Here is a 9,144-nt window from a genome sequence, read left to right on the forward strand (position 1 = left end):
CAAATTTCAAAGCATATTATAATATGGAAATTGGAGTCAGTGCAAATTGGAAATAACACGTCTCTTTCTCAAAAAAAATTAATATAAAAAGTTATACTCTATTGTGTCACATTTTTATTTTTAATATTAGATTATAATGGATTTTTTTTAATTATGAATTGTTATGATATGTTTTTAAAATATAGAATGATTTAATTTAAAGAGTAAAAATCAGACTGTTTAATTTTTGTATTTGAATTCTTCTATTTATATTTAAAAAATAAAAAAAATAAAATACACAAATTGAACAATATCCAAATTCTTTTAATTTTTTAAATACAAATAGAAATGACTGATTTGTACACTTAAATTTTTTTAATTTTTAAACTCAAATCAAAGGATCTGATTCTTCCAATTTGTGTATTTTTCATAATTTTAAAAAATATTAAAAATTATAATGTCAAGATATATCACTCATCTCATCCATATCTAATTTTTTTAGCCCTGTTATATTTTCCTCAAGAATTATGTGGTTGATCCGTATAAGGTAATGTTGGAGCGGATATCATCGAAAAATAGGTCTATAAGATATTTTATTTTTACAGTCTTACTACATATTTAATTTTTTTTTACAATTTTGTATTAATTTGAGTGTCATTATTTTGATTAAAAAATATCTTTTAATAATTTCTTTTAATGTATTTGTTAAATTTTTAACAATAAAAATAAAGGTACTAAAAATAATAATAAAAAAAACATTTTTTTCGAAAATTTATAATTTATATCTTTTTTTTAAAAGACTTTTTTTCTTTGAAAGAAAATATGTTCTTTTACATAGTACTTTTTTAGGCGCCATTGAATCGATACAATTTTTTTTTAATAAAAAAGATTTTTGTATTTTTTTAGTGTGCTTGACAAATTTACAATAGTAAAAGTAAAAGCATTAAAAAAATTAAAAAAATATTTTTTTTAAAAAATTATAATTTATATCTTTTTTAAAAGATATTTTTTTTAAAAAAAAATATATTTTTTACATGATAGATGAATAAAAAAATATTTTTATCTTATTTTAACCAAATACAATTAATAGATAAAAATATCTTTTTACATGAGATATCCAAACATAAAATCACTTTTACTTTTATAAAAGATTGTTTAAAAAAATCATTAAAAAAAGATTTTTTTACAAATGGTGTCTAAATAAACCCATACTAAATAAATAAAAAAGTACTTTTATATTATTATATCCAAACATAATTGATAGATAAAAAGATTATTTTGCATGAGATATCCAAACATAAAATTACTTTTACTTTTCCATAAGATCTTTTAAAAAAATAAATCAAAAAAAGATTTTTTATTAAAAACTCATCCAAACAAGCCCTAAGTCGAATTAAGTTGGTCAAAATCCAACAAAAATCACTTTTATTACATCTAAGTGTGTACACAGTTAGGGATGGCAAAACTTCCCGAGACACAGGGATCCCTGCAGGGACTGCCCCGAATGGAAATCCGATTGTGGGGAATTTTTTTCGCGAGGATGGGATGTGGGACAAAATTCCCCCGAAGCAGGTGCGGGGACCCGAACGGGGATCCCCGCCCCGTCCCCGCTATTCTCCGAAATTTATGAATTTCATGAATTATTCTTAATAGTTTATTTCTCATATATGTTTTTTAGTCATTTCTCACACACACATATATATAGAAATCCAAAATTCGTAATCTTTATTTGCATAACCCTTATTCAATTCAGAGATCCCTAACGTTGTCCATACTCCATCCAACCTCTCTGCAGCCACCCCCTCGCCACCATTCTCACCGCATTGTCACACCTCATACCGCATCGTAATTTTTAGTTGTGGCGTTCCTTTTCGTAACTCTATTATCGTGTCCATTCTCCTCTCTGTTGTCGCGTCTCCCACCTCGTCCACTGCTTTGTCCTTTGGCTCGTTGTTCCGTCCCCCATTGCGTCATTTCGAAAGAAGTCACCATCGTATCATTTAGACTTTTTGTATAAAATCTTGCAGTTTTTGTATAAGATAGATACTTGCAGCTCTATTCATATGAAAATTAATAATTAGTTAGAACTATTATGTAGATGGAGAATGGGGTCCCGCGAGGAATGGAGCCCCGTGAAGACTGGGGATAGGGAACAATATTCTCCCATGGCGGGGAATGGAGACGGAGATGGGGAGCAAATCTGAGGGCGGGGATGGGGAGTAGGGAAGCATCCCCTGCCCCCGCCCTGCCCCATTGACATTGACATCCCTATACACAGTGCTTCACTAATGCAAATATATCCTTTTTGCGCTTTTTCTTTTCCTCCTTCCCTTCCTAGCAGCATTGATTTTTTTTTTATTTCTTTTAAGAGAATGAAACAAGAAGAATTATGAGAAAATAAAAGGAGAAGAAGAAAATGAAAGAGAAAAAACAACAGAAGATGGGAAGGAGGAAGAAAAAGAGTTTTAAATTATGCATACCTTATAAGAATAAAAATATACCGAAATTTCTTAACAATGACACATATATTTCTTAGTTTTACACCAAAATTTTGATACAAAAGTACAAAAATATATTCTTTAATGCTGTAATTTTTTCTTCTTTTTTTTTTCTTTTTTATAGTTGAATGAATGTAGGTTCATCTTCTTCCTATTAATTTTGTTGCTTTATGTGCTTTTTTTTATTCCTATTAGCAGAATAAAATAAGAAGTTTGAGAAGATAAAACAAAAAGAAAAATATGAATAAAAAAATAATAATGATAAAAAAGAAGAAAAAGATGAAGAGGAGAAAAAATATTGAATTATGTAGAACTTATCAGAATAAAAATACATTGAAATTTTTTAACAATAACATATACATTTTTTAGTTGTTACACCCAAATTTTACTACAAAAACACAAAAAATGTCTTCTTTAATTCTATATTTTAATTTTTTTTCTTTTGTCTATAATAATAATAATAATAATAATAATAATAATAATAATACCGATAAAGGAGGAGGAGGAGGAAAAAGAAGGTAGAGATAGAAAAAATTTAAATAAAAAAAGAAATAGAAGAAGGAGATGGAGATGGTGGTAGTGACGAAGACGATAATAAAAGAGAAAGATGACGAAAAAAGAGAAGAAGAAGAAGACAACAATGAAGAGAATGTAGAAAACAAAGAGAACACAAAGAACAAAGAGAATGCAGTTATATATATTCGCGCGTTAAGTAAAAAATTTGTTAGAAGTAGTGGCACGTGAGAGTAAATTAGGTTATACCAATTTGATTGGATTTAGTTGGTTAAATAACTTAAATATTAAATTTTATTATAAAAATAATAATAAATTTTAATAAAATCAATTATATTATAAATTTAATATTTTTACGAAATTATTGTACTGCCACAAATTTTTATTTTAATCAATAATTTTTATGTACCATCTTATACCCTCAATCTAATATCTTTGTTCAAACCAATTGACTTTTTTATTTTGTAAATTTTTGTTCAAAAACACACTTATGAGATTAGGCTATTGTTTAAAGACGTACAATTTTTGAAACTCTCATTATTAATATGTGACCGGTCAACTTGAAAAAGAGTCACGTTATTAAATTATCGAAACACTTCTTCAATAATATAATATGAATAAATTTAGAAATGTCTGGTTTTCAACTTTTCATCAACATTTTATATTTTCAAATAAAAGATAGAAATATATTAATAAGAATTTTAATATAATATAGTCAATTAAAGTGTTAAGTTTAATAATAATAATAATAATAATAATAATAATAATAATAATAATAATAATAATAATAATGATAACAAAGATTAGTAATTGGATTAAAGGTCTAAAAATATGTATGATGTGTGTGATTTTTGTGCAGGTGAAATTCAATAAATTTGAAATTAATTAGATTCAAGACGAATTGCAAATATTCCATTTTCATATGGCCTAGGAAAATTGTTGTTGATATCAAAATAAGAAAGAAAAAATTGTTGAAAGCAAAATAAAAAAAAATCATATTAAGATTCTATCAAAGTGAAAAAAATAATCACCAAGTTTAAACAGAAAAAAAAAAAAAGAAAAATAAGTCAGATGTTGGTGTCAAAAGTAAAAATCAATAATTAAAACTTGGAGTAAAATAATTAATCAATGGTTTAAATTTTGAAAAAAAAAAAAAGAGAAGCAGCTATGTATTGATTCCTGCTAACTCTACAAATTATGAGTCATTGTTGTTGTCCTATCTCTTCTCTGCATTTCTATTATGATTTTTGGAGAAGAACAAAGTCAAAATAATTCAACCAAATTCAAGTTTTGGAAGCTTTACTCTTATTTAAAAAGGTAAATGGCCGAAAATTGAAATAAGGAGAATGAACACACTGTTTGGATCTTTGTAACTTTTGAGCTAAACCTTTTTCTCTTTCATGATTTTACATTGATTTTTTTGTTCTTCAATTTTATCATTCTTTGTTTTTTAAATCAATAAAAAATGCAAATATGTGAGGTATTAAAAAAAGTCATTGAGAGAAAAAATAAAGAGAGTAATCTTGGAGAATGTTGACAAATTATTTTAATCTCTTTTGTAGGTATTTATGTTTTGTATTTATGATCCTGAGAGAATCTATCTACTTTTACTTAATATACTAAAATTGGGTTTTTTCCCAACTAATGGAAGTGAGGTGTTGATTCCTTATGAATCCATTTTTCCACTAAAATGGATGCACTATTTTCGCTTCTAAATTTATTTTATAAAAATATCTTTATTATAATTATACTACAAGTGTAATAACCCATGTCACGCACGTGATAGGATTGAAATTATAATTTTAAGTTGTTTTATTAAAATTAATTTTAATTATAATAATTTGATTAATAAAAAGTAACAATGTTACGCATTGTTCGTTTTTTTTAATCTAGTGTTTAGTGTATTAACTCTATAATAGTTATTAATCGGTTTTAGTAATCGATTTTTTTCAATAATCAGACATATATCCCAATGTGATCATAAATAACCTATTAATACTTTTCACCAACAAATTTTTATTTGTTATTTTACCATGAAGTAAGAACATATCAAAATCAGTTTAAAATGAACAACAAATTATTAGAGAATTCTAATACACAAAGTTCTCTAATAAATAATAAATAATTTAAAATCACTAATATTATTTAATACACCATATATGCTAATACTAAGAATATTTTCTAAAAAGATATATTCGTAAAAATAGATATAATATGATTACAAATATAACATAAACAAATATGTTAAATAAAAAGTAAACCAACAACATGCTTACCAATGCTTTTATTAACTGTTGTAAATTGGAGAATAAATATGTATTCGGTTATTTGGTGATCACATAGATAATTAGATAATTGAATTGTAAATTGATCTCACAGTGTGTACCTTATTTTTTCTCAACACTACAATCCATGAAGGAGATGATTCAGTTACCTGGATGAAAGAGAAAATGGTGGATATTCAGTGGCTTCTGAATACCGTTGGCCTTCCAATTTTTTCATCCTCCAATTGACTTTCTTCATGAAATTTGTAGAAATAAATATGTTTGGTCAAGTATATGGAAGCTTAAAAATCAGCCAAAGGTTAAAAATTTCATATGGAAATTCATGCATGAAGGGCTACCTGTTCGGAGCAAGCTTCACTCTAGGATTTCGAACATAAATCCAAAATGCCCAAGGTGTGAGGAAGAAGAGGAATCGGTTACCCATTGTCTACTGATTTATTCCGATTCTCTGGAAGCCTGGCAGAAAGCTCAAGTTCAAGTTCCAGAAGAGTTGAATGAGAGCTGGCGATGGTGGGTCAACACCATGGAGAAGGTGAAGAGCAACGCAGAGCCAAATGAGAAGCTCGAACTAGTAGTCAATCTACTCTGGCAGCTTTGGAAAGCAAGAAATGAATTGGTATTTGAAGGAGTTCAAAGATCACCATCTCTCAATGTAGAGCTTGCACAGACAATGATAACTGAGAGAAAGAGGACGACTTAATTTTTCAATTGCCTTTTCCCCAAATTGTAATAGCCTTTATTCTTAGTTAGACGCTGGTGGAACTATTCCAATTCTTTTTTGTCTGTTGTCCAAATTTGGACCTTTCATCATTTTAATAAAACAACCTATCTTAGCAAAAAAAAAAAAGTGAAATAAGTAGTAATATTAATATATAATAAAAAGATAAAATATTTTATATATGTATAGATAATTGTTACAAAATAAAATCTTATTGTGAAATATTAAAATTTTACATACTTCAAATCATGAAGATCAACCATAATGTAATAGTCACTTCTTTCTATTTTTGATCATGATATAAGCTCTTCTTTTTCAGTTAATAGTCCAATAACATCAAATTGAAAAAAAAAAGAATTAAAAATATCAAATTAACGACGAATAAATAAATAACGTAATAAATTACTCATAAATTAAAAAAAATTACCAATTTATTTTATATTAGACGATAAAACTAACAATATATTAATAAAATGATATACCTTTAAAAAAGTCGCAATAAAATTTTAAACATTTGCATAATTTAAAACCTCTAATATTTATTTAATACACAATATGCTAATAGTAAGAGTATTTTTTAAAATGATATATTCATAAAAATATATTTAATATGATTACAGATATAACATAAACAAATATGTTAAATAAAAGGTAATTAAACCAATATGCTTACCAATACCTTTGTTAAATTTTGCAAATTGAAGAATAAGTATGATTCGGTTATTTGGTGATCAAGTAGATAATTGAATAATTGGTTGTAAATTGATCTCACAATATGCACCTTATTTTTTCTTATTTCTAAATAAAAGCAATAATTAAGAGAAATAAGTAGTAATATATAATAAAAAAGATAAAATATTTTGTATATGTATAGATAATTATTACAAAACAAAATCTCATTGTAAAATATTAAAATTTTACATACTCTAAATCATGAATATCAACCACAATGTAATGGTTACTTCTCCCTATTTTTGATCATGATATAAGTTCTTCTTTTTCAGTCAAGAGTCCAATAACATCTAATTAAAAAAAAAGAATTAAAAGAATCAAATTAAGGACAAATAAATGAATAATATAATAAATTACTTATAAATTAAAGAAATTTTACCAATTTATTTTATATTAAACGATAAAACTAACAATCTATTAATAAAAGGACATACCTTTAAAAAACTCGCAATACAATTTTAAACATTTGCATAAATAAACTATTAAAATTTATGTTATCGATAAAATGATGCTATTATATAATTTCTTGGCAAAAATTAAAAAAAGTTTTGTCTAGATTAATACAAATTAACTATGTACTAAATAAGTTGGATTGTTCATTTGTTTGTTTCAATATATCAGCATGAGTAAGAAAATTAAAATGATTGTCAGAAATTTTACGATCACAAAATTTGTGTGCAGTCGGAAGATAAATTCAATATGTGTGCAGTCAGAAGATAAATTATGCTTGATTCCTCAATCACAAAATCTGAGAAGACATAAACCTTCTCCTCAATCAGTTCATTCTCAAACATCTTTGCCAAATAATTCTTGATTGAACAATGAATTTTATCACATTGTAAAACAAATTAAATATAAAAATTATTAGCACTTATAAAGCTATTAAATGGGAATGTCTTTTATTACAAGGGTTTACTTATCAAATAAATTTAAGAGTAAAAGACAAATAAGTCTCTGATATTTTAAAACGTAGACATTTTTCGTCCCTCAAGATTGAAAAATACATTTCGATCCCTCACCATGTAAATTCTGTGACAATTATGTCCTTCCGTGGAATTGGTGCTCGAAACGGTAACGGAGATTGCTGAGGTGGAGGGGTGAAAAGTGATGTGTCCGTTACGGTTGCTGAAGTGGATGAGAAACAAATTGTTGGAGGACAAATTGGTCCTTAATGACCAAAACGATGCCGTATGCATCCCCCACTTTCATGCCCAGCATCCCAGACCTCTTCTTCTTTTTCTTCTTCTTCCATGGCAGTTTCATCGCGCCCTTTCTTCCTCTCTCGTCTCACAGACCTCTCACTCCACAACCCTCTCCACCCTCCAAAACAAGCGTGAACGATGAAGGTTTGATCCTGATTTCGCTCCGGTGCATTAACCTAATCTGGCTCAAGCTTCGTGGATGCCGTGAGATAACGGAGGCAGGAATGGCCGCTGTTGGTGAAAACTGCAAGGCGTTGAAGAAGCTATCTTGCGCTTCGTGCGTGTTCGGCATTAAGGGAATCAACGTTGTCGTTAGCCGTTGCCAAAGTTTGGAAGAGCTCTCCGTTAAGCAGCTGCGTGGGGCCCACGATGGCGAGGAGGTGGTTGGTTCCGGAACGATGTCGGTGACTTCTGTTTGCTTGAAGGAGATCGTGAATGGCCAGAGCTTCGCACCCCTTATGATTGGGTTGAAAAGGCTTCGATCTTTGAAGGTAATTGGGTGTTTGGGAGATTGGGATGACACCCTTGAGAAGATTGGGAACCTCCACGCTACGTTGGTTGATGTTCAACTTGAGAAGATTCAAGTTAGCGATGTGGATCTTGTGGGTTTGTCTAAGTGTTTGAGTTTGGACACTTTGCACATTGTGAAAACCATTGAGTGCTCAAATGTGGGTCTCAATCTAGTTGCTGAGAACTGCAGGATGTTGAGGAAGCTTCACATTGATGGGTGGAGAACCAATAGGATTGGTGATGATGGTTTGATTTCTGTTGCCAAACACTGCATTAACTTGCAGGAACTTGCTTTGATTGGTATCTATCCAACATCTTCGAGCCTTGAGGCAATTGTTTCCAAATGCAAGGCTTTGGAGAAGTTGGCACTTTATGGGCTTAATACCGTTGGTGACGCTGAGATTGAGTGTGTTGCCAACAAGTGTGTTGCGCTCAAGAAGCTTTGCATTAAGGGGTGCCCTATATCCAATGTGGGGATTGAAGCTCTTGCTTCTGGTTGCCCCAATTTGATTAAGTTTAAGGTAAGGAGATGCAGAAAGGTTACTGGTATGGTTGTGGAGCGGGTGCGTGACCATAGGGAGTCCTTGGCGTTTAGTTTTGATAATAGTGATTATGAAGCATTGAATGTGAGTCAAATTGATCATGACCTTAGTAAGAAAGCAAGCACGTTCTTGCCAAAGTCCTCATTTGACAATATGAGAAGGTGA

At 29.0% G+C, this 9,144-nt stretch overlaps 1 pseudogene; it reads left to right on the forward strand.

Moving 5' to 3' along the window:
* The first annotated feature begins 7,908 nt into the window (after positions 1–7,908).
* On the forward strand, positions 7,909–9,144 carry LOC107610431 (F-box protein SKIP2 pseudogene; annotated as a pseudogene).

This window comes from Arachis ipaensis, chromosome B8, assembly GCF_059453495.1.
Source record: "Arachis ipaensis isolate K30076 ecotype BB chromosome B8, ASM5945349v1, whole genome shotgun sequence".
Taxonomy (NCBI): domain Eukaryota; kingdom Viridiplantae; phylum Streptophyta; class Magnoliopsida; order Fabales; family Fabaceae; genus Arachis; species Arachis ipaensis.